Below are 8,204 nucleotides of genomic sequence, written 5' to 3' on the forward strand. Positions count from 1 at the left end.
CACACTTCCCCAGGGCTCGTATTTAAAGGGTAAGTGCAGGTGAAAAGAAAGCTGAATTATTGTATTTCTTAGACAATGGCGGCGACTGGCCGTGTACTCGTGTCTGTGGGATATAATGGGAGATTCCAGGCCTGGGATGCCGTTATATGTCTGTGCTGAGGCCGCATTTTATTTTAATAAGAGGTTTATAGCACTAAACAAGGGAAATCTGTGGAATTTCGGCTGAAACAAACAGGCTTGTCATGCAGGAATGGAACGTCCGGCAAACAGGGGAGCGGAACAATGAATAAAAGGCCTCATTCAGGGAGGGCTGATTCGCTAAGCCGCCTTTTCATCACTGCCATCCCATGTAAGCGTGGTCACAGCACGGAGAGCAGCTTTCTCTCTACATACGTGTAGGGTACTGGCTCCCTAGTGTGTGTGTGCCTGTTATAGGGACCTTAGATTGTTAGCTCTATGGGGCAGGGACTGATGGGAATGTGATAGGTACCTTAGATTGTAAGCTAACTGGGGCAGGGACTGATGGGAATGGGATAGGGACCTTAGATTGTAAGCTCCACTGGGGCAGGGACTGATGGGAATGTGATAGGGACCTTAGATTGTAAGCTCACTGGGGCAGGGACTGATGGGAATGTGATAGGAACCTTAGATTGTAATCTCACTGGGGCAGGGACTGATGGGAATGGGATAGGGACCTTAGATTGTAAGCTCACTGGGGCAGGGACTGATGGGAATGTGATAGGGGCCTTAGATTGTAAGCTCACTGGGGCAGGGACTAATGGGAATGTGATAGGGGCCTTAGATTGTAAGCTCACTGGGGCAGGGACTGATGGGAATGGGATAGGTGCCTTAGATTGCAAGCTCCACTGGGGCAGGGACTGATGGGAATGTGATAGGGACCTTAGATTGTAAGCTCACTGGGGCAGGGACTGATGGGAATGTGATAGGGACCTTAGATTGTAAGCTCCATGGGGCAGGGACTGATGGGAATGTGATAGGGACCTTAGATTGTAAGCTCACTGGGGCAGGGGCTGATGGGAATGTGATAGGTACCTTAGATTGTAAGCTCCATGGGGCAGGGACTGATGGGAATGTGATAGGGACCTTAGATTGTAAGCTCCATGGGGCAGGGACTGATGGGAATGTGATAGGGACCTTAGATTGTAAGCTCACTGGGGCAGGGACTGATGGGAATGGGATAGGGACCTTAGATTGTAAGCTCACTGGGGCAGGGGCTGATGGGAATGTGATAGGGACCTTAGATTGCAAGCTCCATGGGGCAGGGACTGATGGGAATGTGATAGGGACCTTAGATTGTAAGCTCACTGGGGCAGGGACTGATGGGAATGTGATAGGGACCTTAGATTGTAAGCTCACTGGGGCAGGGACTGATAGGAATGTGATAGGGACCTTAGATTGAAAGCTCACTGGGGCAGGGACTGATGGGAATGTGATAGGGACCTTAGATTGTAAGCTCACTGGGGCAGGGGCTGATGGGAATGTGATAGGGACCTTAGATTGTAAGCTCACTGGGGCAGGGACTGATGGGAATGTGATAGGGACCTTAGATTGAAAGCTCCACTGGGGCAGGGACTGATGGGAATGGGATAGGGACCTTAGATTGTAAGCTCACTGGGGCAGGGACTGATGGGAATGGGATAGGGACCTTAGTTTGTAAGCTCACTGGGGCAGGGACTGATGGGAATGTGATAGGGACCTTAGATTGTAAGCTCACTGGGGCAGGGACTGATGGGAATGTGATAGAGACCTTAGATTGTAAGCTCCATGGGGCAGGGACTGATGTATAATCTCAGTACAGCGCTGCAGAATAGGTTGGAGCTATTTAAATTGAATCAGATTTGCACCCTGGGTTCTATCTGCATTGTAGGTGTATATACTGACCCCTAGTGGCTAAGAAAAAGAATGTTAAAGCTGACAGCAAACCTATATGTTCCCCTGTTAGCAGCCTTGCTGGGGCCTCAGACGGGCTATTAAAAAGATATCAAATAAATATACGGATTGAGGAAAATAAACATATCCCGGGAGTCGGAGAAACAGCTACACACAAATTCCATTAAACAGGATTACTAAATTAAAGCCCACATATACACATTCCAACGGTGCCACTTCCTTACAGAGACTGTGGAATCAGATCAGATCTGACTGCCCTTCGGACACATAAATCAGCAGTATAGGAAAGATCCAAGGGGCAGCGGAACCGGCGGGGGTGGATTTATTTTTGGGTTTGGCAGTTATCAGGCTTTTTATTCTTAGGTACTGACGTGCTTGAATGCTGTTTCAGGTACATTCATTTTAATGTATTTATTTTGTCATTTGCTTGGGTTCTGCTATCTCTGGTTTTGCTCTATAAACAGTAATGGGTTTTAAATGGCATTGGGTTTGGAAATAAAGATTTAGAATGGATTCAACATGCAGCTGATTGGACATTACCCCCTACCCCCAAAAATCATTTAGCCAATAAGAGCAATAGAATATTAACAGGGCTCGATTAACCTGTAGTCACTCAGAGCAATAAGGCTTAAATTAACCTGAAGCCAATCGGGGCACGAGAACATCCACAGGGCTAGGCCAACCAGCAATCAGAATAGTAGAACATCCACAGATCTAGGCCAACCAGCAATCAGAATAGTAGAACATCCACAGATCTAGGCCAACCAGCAATCAGAATAGTAGAAATACACAGGGCTAGGCCAACCAGCAATCAGAATAGTAGAAATACACAGGGCTAGGCCAACCAGCAATCAGAATAGTAGAAATACACAGGGCTAGGCCAACCAGCAATCAGAATAGTAGAAATACACAGGGCTAGGCCAACCAGCAATCAGAATAGTAGAACATCCACAGGGCTAGGCCAACCAGCAATCAGAATAGTAGAGCATCCACAGGGCTAGGCCAACCAGCAATCAGAATAGTAGAAATACACAGGGCTAGGCCAACCAGCAATCAGAATAGTAGAAATACACAGGGCTAGGCCAACCAGCAATCAGAATAGTAGAAATACACAGGGCTAGGCCAACCAGCAATCAGAATAGTAGAAATACACAGGGCCTAGGCCAACCAGCAATCAGAATAGTAGAAATACACAGGGCTAGGCCAACCAGCAATCAGAATAGTAGAAATACACAGGGCTAGGCCAACCAGCAATCAGAATAGTAGAAATACACAGGGCTAGGCCAACCAGCAATCAGAATAGTAGAAATACACAGGGCTAGGCCAACCAGCAATCAGAATAGTAGAAATACACAGGGCTAGGCCAACCAGCAATCAGAATAGTAGAAATACACAGGGCTAGGCCAACCAGCAATCAGAATAGTAGAAATACACAGGGCTAGGCCAACCAGCAATCAGAATAGTAGAACATGTGAAATAAATCAGATTCTGCCTTTAGATTGTAAGCTCTTGATATTAAAGCCCTTCAGTCGTAGTTGTGTTGTCATTGTGTAACCCTTGTTTGGTATGTGCCTGAGCTTTCCCATAGGGGGAGCCCAATCCGTATATTGTGTTTGTGCACCAGAATGTGAGAGTTGTGTCATAGTTTGTTGGCTGATGGGAACACTCAATAAAGAAATGTCTGCATAGAGAATCCCTGTTCCCAAATCTCTTTTGGCTGAAAAGGAGAAAGCAGAGGGGGGATCTGCAGCCTGGGCCTCCCCCCTGTTGCCCGAATGGTTAAATGATTCCCTTTTTTCTGTAATATTTAAAACAGTACCTGTACTTGATCCCAACTAAGATATAATTACCCCTTATTGGGGGCAGAACAGCCCTATTGGGTTTATTTAATGGTTAAATGATTCCCTTTTCTCTGTAATAATAAAACAGTACCTGTACTTGATCCCAACTAAGATATAATTACCCCTTATTGGGGCAGAACAGCCCTATTGGGTTTATTTAATGGTTAAATGATTCCCTTTTCTCTGTAATAATAAAACAGTACCTGTACTTGATCCCAACTAAGATATAATTACCCCTTATTGGGGCAGAACAGCCCTATTGGGTTTATTTAATGGTTAAATGATTCCCTTTTCTCTGTAATAATAAAACAGTACCTGTACTTGATCCCAACTAAGATATAATTACCCCTTATTGGGGCAGAACAGCCCTATTGGGTTTATTTCATGGTTAAATGATTCCCTTTTCTCTGTAATAATAAAACAGTACCTGTACTTGATCCCAACTAAGATATAATAACCCCTTATTGGGGCAGAACAGTCCTATTGGGTTTATTTAATGGTTAAATGATTCCCTTTTCTCTGTAATAATAAAACAGTACCTGTACTTGATCCCAACTAAGATATAATTACCCCTTATTGGGGCAGAACAGCCCTATTGGGTTTATTTAATGGTTAAATGATTCCCTTTTCTCTGTAATAATAAAACAGTACCTGTACTTGATCCCAACTAAGATATAATTACCCCTTATTGGGGGCAGAACAGCCCTATTGGGTTTATTTAATGGTTAAATGATTCCCTTTTCTCTGTAATAATAAAACAGTACCTGTACTTGATCCCAACTAAGATATAATTACCCCTTATTGGGGCAGAACAGCCCTATTGGGTTTATTTCATGGTTAAATGATTCCCTTTTCTCTGTAATAATAAAACAGTACCTGTACTTGATCCCAACTAAGATATAATTACCCCTTATTGGGGCAGAACAGCCCTATTAGGTTTATTTCATGGTTAAATGATTCCCTTTTCTCTGTAATAATAAAACAGTACCTGTACTTGATCCCAACTAAGATATAATTACCCCTTATTGGGGCAGAACAGCCCTATTGGGTTTATTTAATGGTTAAATGATTCCCTTTTCTCTGTAATAATAAAACAGTATCTGTACTTGATCCCAACTAAGATATAATTACCCCTTATTGGGGGCAGAACAGCCCTATTGGGTTTATTTCATGGTTAAATTATTTTTTAGTAGACTTAAGGTATGGAGCTCCAAACTACGGAAAGACCCCTTATCCACCTTTGCTCCCCTATCTGCACAGAATGAGGTACAGCGGAGCTGGGAACATTTAGGGAGAAGCAGGACACATTATAATCTCCCCCCCCCCCGGACAGAACAGAAGGAGACTGCAGGCCAGCTACTGGCATGGAAACAGTTAACGTGAGGGGGGCTGCCGATACATGGCCGATACATGGCCGATACATGGCCGCCGGATAGAGAAGGGTGGGAGTAAGAATAAAAACAAAATGCTCTGTTTCTGGTTAATGAGGGAGTGCGGTTTCTTCTGGCCCAGAAATCTGCACACATCTCCCATCACTGGTACATAAACATTCGGGGTAATTAGCAGATTTCGTGAAGGATCATTTCTTTTTATTATTTATTTGTTTGTTTGGCATTTAGTCTTCCCTACAGGGGGTCTGTGAGCACAGGGGGGGTCCAGTTTAGCTATTTCATCTCTCCACTCTTCATATGGGCCACAGGGGGGTATTAGTGAGGCATCTGAACCAGACCCCATGCTGCATTTCCTGCCATTCCCCCATTCCACTAAATGTTTATATTCCCCATGTTTCTCTCTCTCCTTCCATCTCTCTCTCTCCTTCCGTCTCTCTCTCTCCTTCCGTCTCTCTCTCTCCTTCCGTCTCTCTCTCTCCTTCCGTCTCTCTCTACCTCCTTCTTTCTTTATTTTCTCTATATTCTTCTGCCCCTTCTGTCTTTCTCTTTCTTTGTTTCTTTTTCTCTTTCTTTCTCTTTCCTCGTACTCCATTAGTTGCCTCTCTTTCTCTCTCTTCTTCATCTGATCTTTCTCTCTCTCTCTCTCTCTTTCTTTCTTTCTTTCTTCCTATCTCTTTCTTTCTATCTCTTTCTTCCTTTCTTTCTTTCTTTCTCTTTCTTTCTTCCTTTCTTTCTTTCTTTCTTTCTCTTTCTTTCTTTCTTTCTTTCTTTCTTTCTTTCTTTCTTTCTTTCTTTCTTTCTTTCTTTCTTTCTTCCTTTCTCTCTCTTTCTCTCTTTCCTTGTACTCCATTAGTTGCCTCTCTTTCTCTCTTCTTCATCTTTCTTTCTTTCTTTCTTTCTTTCTTTCTTTCTTTCTTTTTCTTTCTTTCTTTTCTCTCTCTCTCTCTCTCTCTTTTTTTCTTTCTTTCTTTCTTTCTCTCTTTCTTTCTTTCTCTTTCTTTCTTTCTTTCTTTCTTTCTTCTCTCTCTCTCTCTCTCTCTCTCTTTCTCTTTCTCTCTTTCTTTGTTTCTTTTTCTCTTTCTTTCTCTTTCCTCGTACTCCATTAGTTGCCTCTCTTTCTCTCTCTTCTTCATCTGATCTTTCTTTCTTTCTCTTTCTCTCTTTCTTTCTCTTTCCTTGTAATCCATTAGTTGCCTCTCTTTCTCTCTTCTTCATCTGACTCTTTTCTCTGCTTTATTTTGCCCTCATCTGCCCCTTCTATTTCTTTCTTTCTTTCCTCTCCCTCTTTCTTTCTCTTTTTCTTTCTCTCCTTGTTTCTTTTTCTCTTTCTTTTTTTTACTCTCTTTCTCTCTGAGAGAGAGGCTATAATGCTAATTACAATGCTATAAATGTTGTGCTTGCACCTACCTGCTCTCCCATATGTGAGTGTGTTTGGACTTATGTTTGGTGCACTTACAGTAAAGACGTTTCCTATGCTGATCATTAAAGCTCATTTTGGTTGATGTTTTCTTGCCACCTAACCCTTCCTCTCATCAGACACATTTCATATTGACCATATCATATTTACACCTGTTGGCCGTGCCCCCCAAAGGCAGAGCCACCCCAATCTGACAAGGTTCCCTTAGCACAGCAGATCACCCCTTCCTTTAGCTGATTTAGTTGCCCTTCTCTGAGCTCTTCCCCAGCTGTTTGTGTCTTTGCTTTCAATGATTTATCATTACAGTTTGGGTAAGACATGCAGAGAACAATATGTCACTGGTAATAGCTGGAAGCTCCATCTGATTGCTTGCATATGCATAGTACATTTAGAGTAAATATAATTATGTGTGTATATATATATATTACTTTGCCTAAAACATTGCTAGTGTCCAAGTGCAGCTTTTATATATTTTATAGGTCAGCAGGTCTGGACTGGGAGTCAAAATAGGCCCTGGCATTTCAGACTTTTCTAACCATATTCATTTTTAGGGTTTAGGGTTCTGCATTAAGGGAGTGGTTCACCTTTAAATTAATGTTTAGTATAATATAGAATGGCCAGTTCTAATCATCTTTTCAATTGGTCTTCATTATTTTTTTTTTTTAAAGTTTTTGAATTATTTACCTTCTCTTTCTGACTCTTTGCAGCTTTCAAATGGGGGTCACTGACCCCGGCAGGCAAGAAACGTTTGCTCTGTGAGACTACAATTTTATTGTTATTGTTGCATTTAATAGCTTATTGTTCTGTTCAGGTCCTTCCCTATTCATATACCAGTCTATCATTCAAACTACTCCCTGGTTGCTAAGGTAATTTGGACCCTAGCAACCAGATAGCTACTGAGGCTATAAATTGAGCTGCTGAAGAAAAAGTGAAATAACTAACAAACTACAAATAATAAATAATGAAGACCAATTGCAAATATCACTCTCTACATCATACTAAAAGTGAACTCAAAGGTGAACAACGCCTTTAGGTGATCCCAAGATTAAAAGGAAAACTTTTCCTTCTAAATGCAGTTTATTTGATACTGTAAGTGATTGGCATAATAATCACAAATAACATTGGCTCCATTAGGGGAGATACCGAGAATGGCCAGCAGATGGCGCCAAATGCTTCTGTACGTGTCTAACTAAGTAGCAGGTAATTAATTGCCTGTGATTATTCTCTGGGGCTTGATCCATCCGGCTGTAAATACTGAAATTATTTGAAAGTTCCTCTAAAGTTGCTCATAGTGTAATTATATATTTAGCAAGATTTAAAAACAAAATGTCCAGCTCTTACCTCAAATCAGTGTAAACTTGTTGCTGAAATGATTAGTCAATCTGCAAAATGAGAAATTAGCACAGATTAGTTCAGAGCAGCTCAGGGAAAGTCACAATAACGTAAATAAAATGAACATTAAATGAAAGAAATGAGGCTTTACAAGAAAACTAAGACAAGGTTAGGCAGGTTATATATAGGCATTATGGTTGAACTTGATGGACGTATGTCTTTTTTCAACCCAACTTACTATGTAATGCAAGCATGTTAGAAACACATACGTGTACTAGGGCTCGGCCTTCATTCTTTTATGAATTTAGTTGC

General features: G+C 41.9%; 1 protein-coding gene across 2 annotated transcripts in view; it reads right to left on the reverse strand.

The window, feature by feature from the left end:
* spo11 (SPO11 meiotic protein covalently bound to DSB) overlaps positions 1-7,952 on the reverse strand; it is a 130,292-nt gene extending 122,340 nt beyond the window's left edge. For both annotated transcript variants that reach the window (XM_031894053.1, XM_031894052.1), the window contains exon 1: positions 7,902-7,952. The gene's annotated coding sequence lies outside the window, so the exon portion shown is untranslated. The remainder of the gene's footprint in view (positions 1-7,901) is intronic.
* Between the last annotated feature and the right edge of the window lie 252 nt (positions 7,953-8,204).

This window comes from Xenopus tropicalis, chromosome 10, assembly GCF_000004195.4.
Source record: "Xenopus tropicalis strain Nigerian chromosome 10, UCB_Xtro_10.0, whole genome shotgun sequence".
NCBI lineage: Eukaryota > Metazoa > Chordata > Amphibia > Anura > Pipidae > Xenopus > Xenopus tropicalis.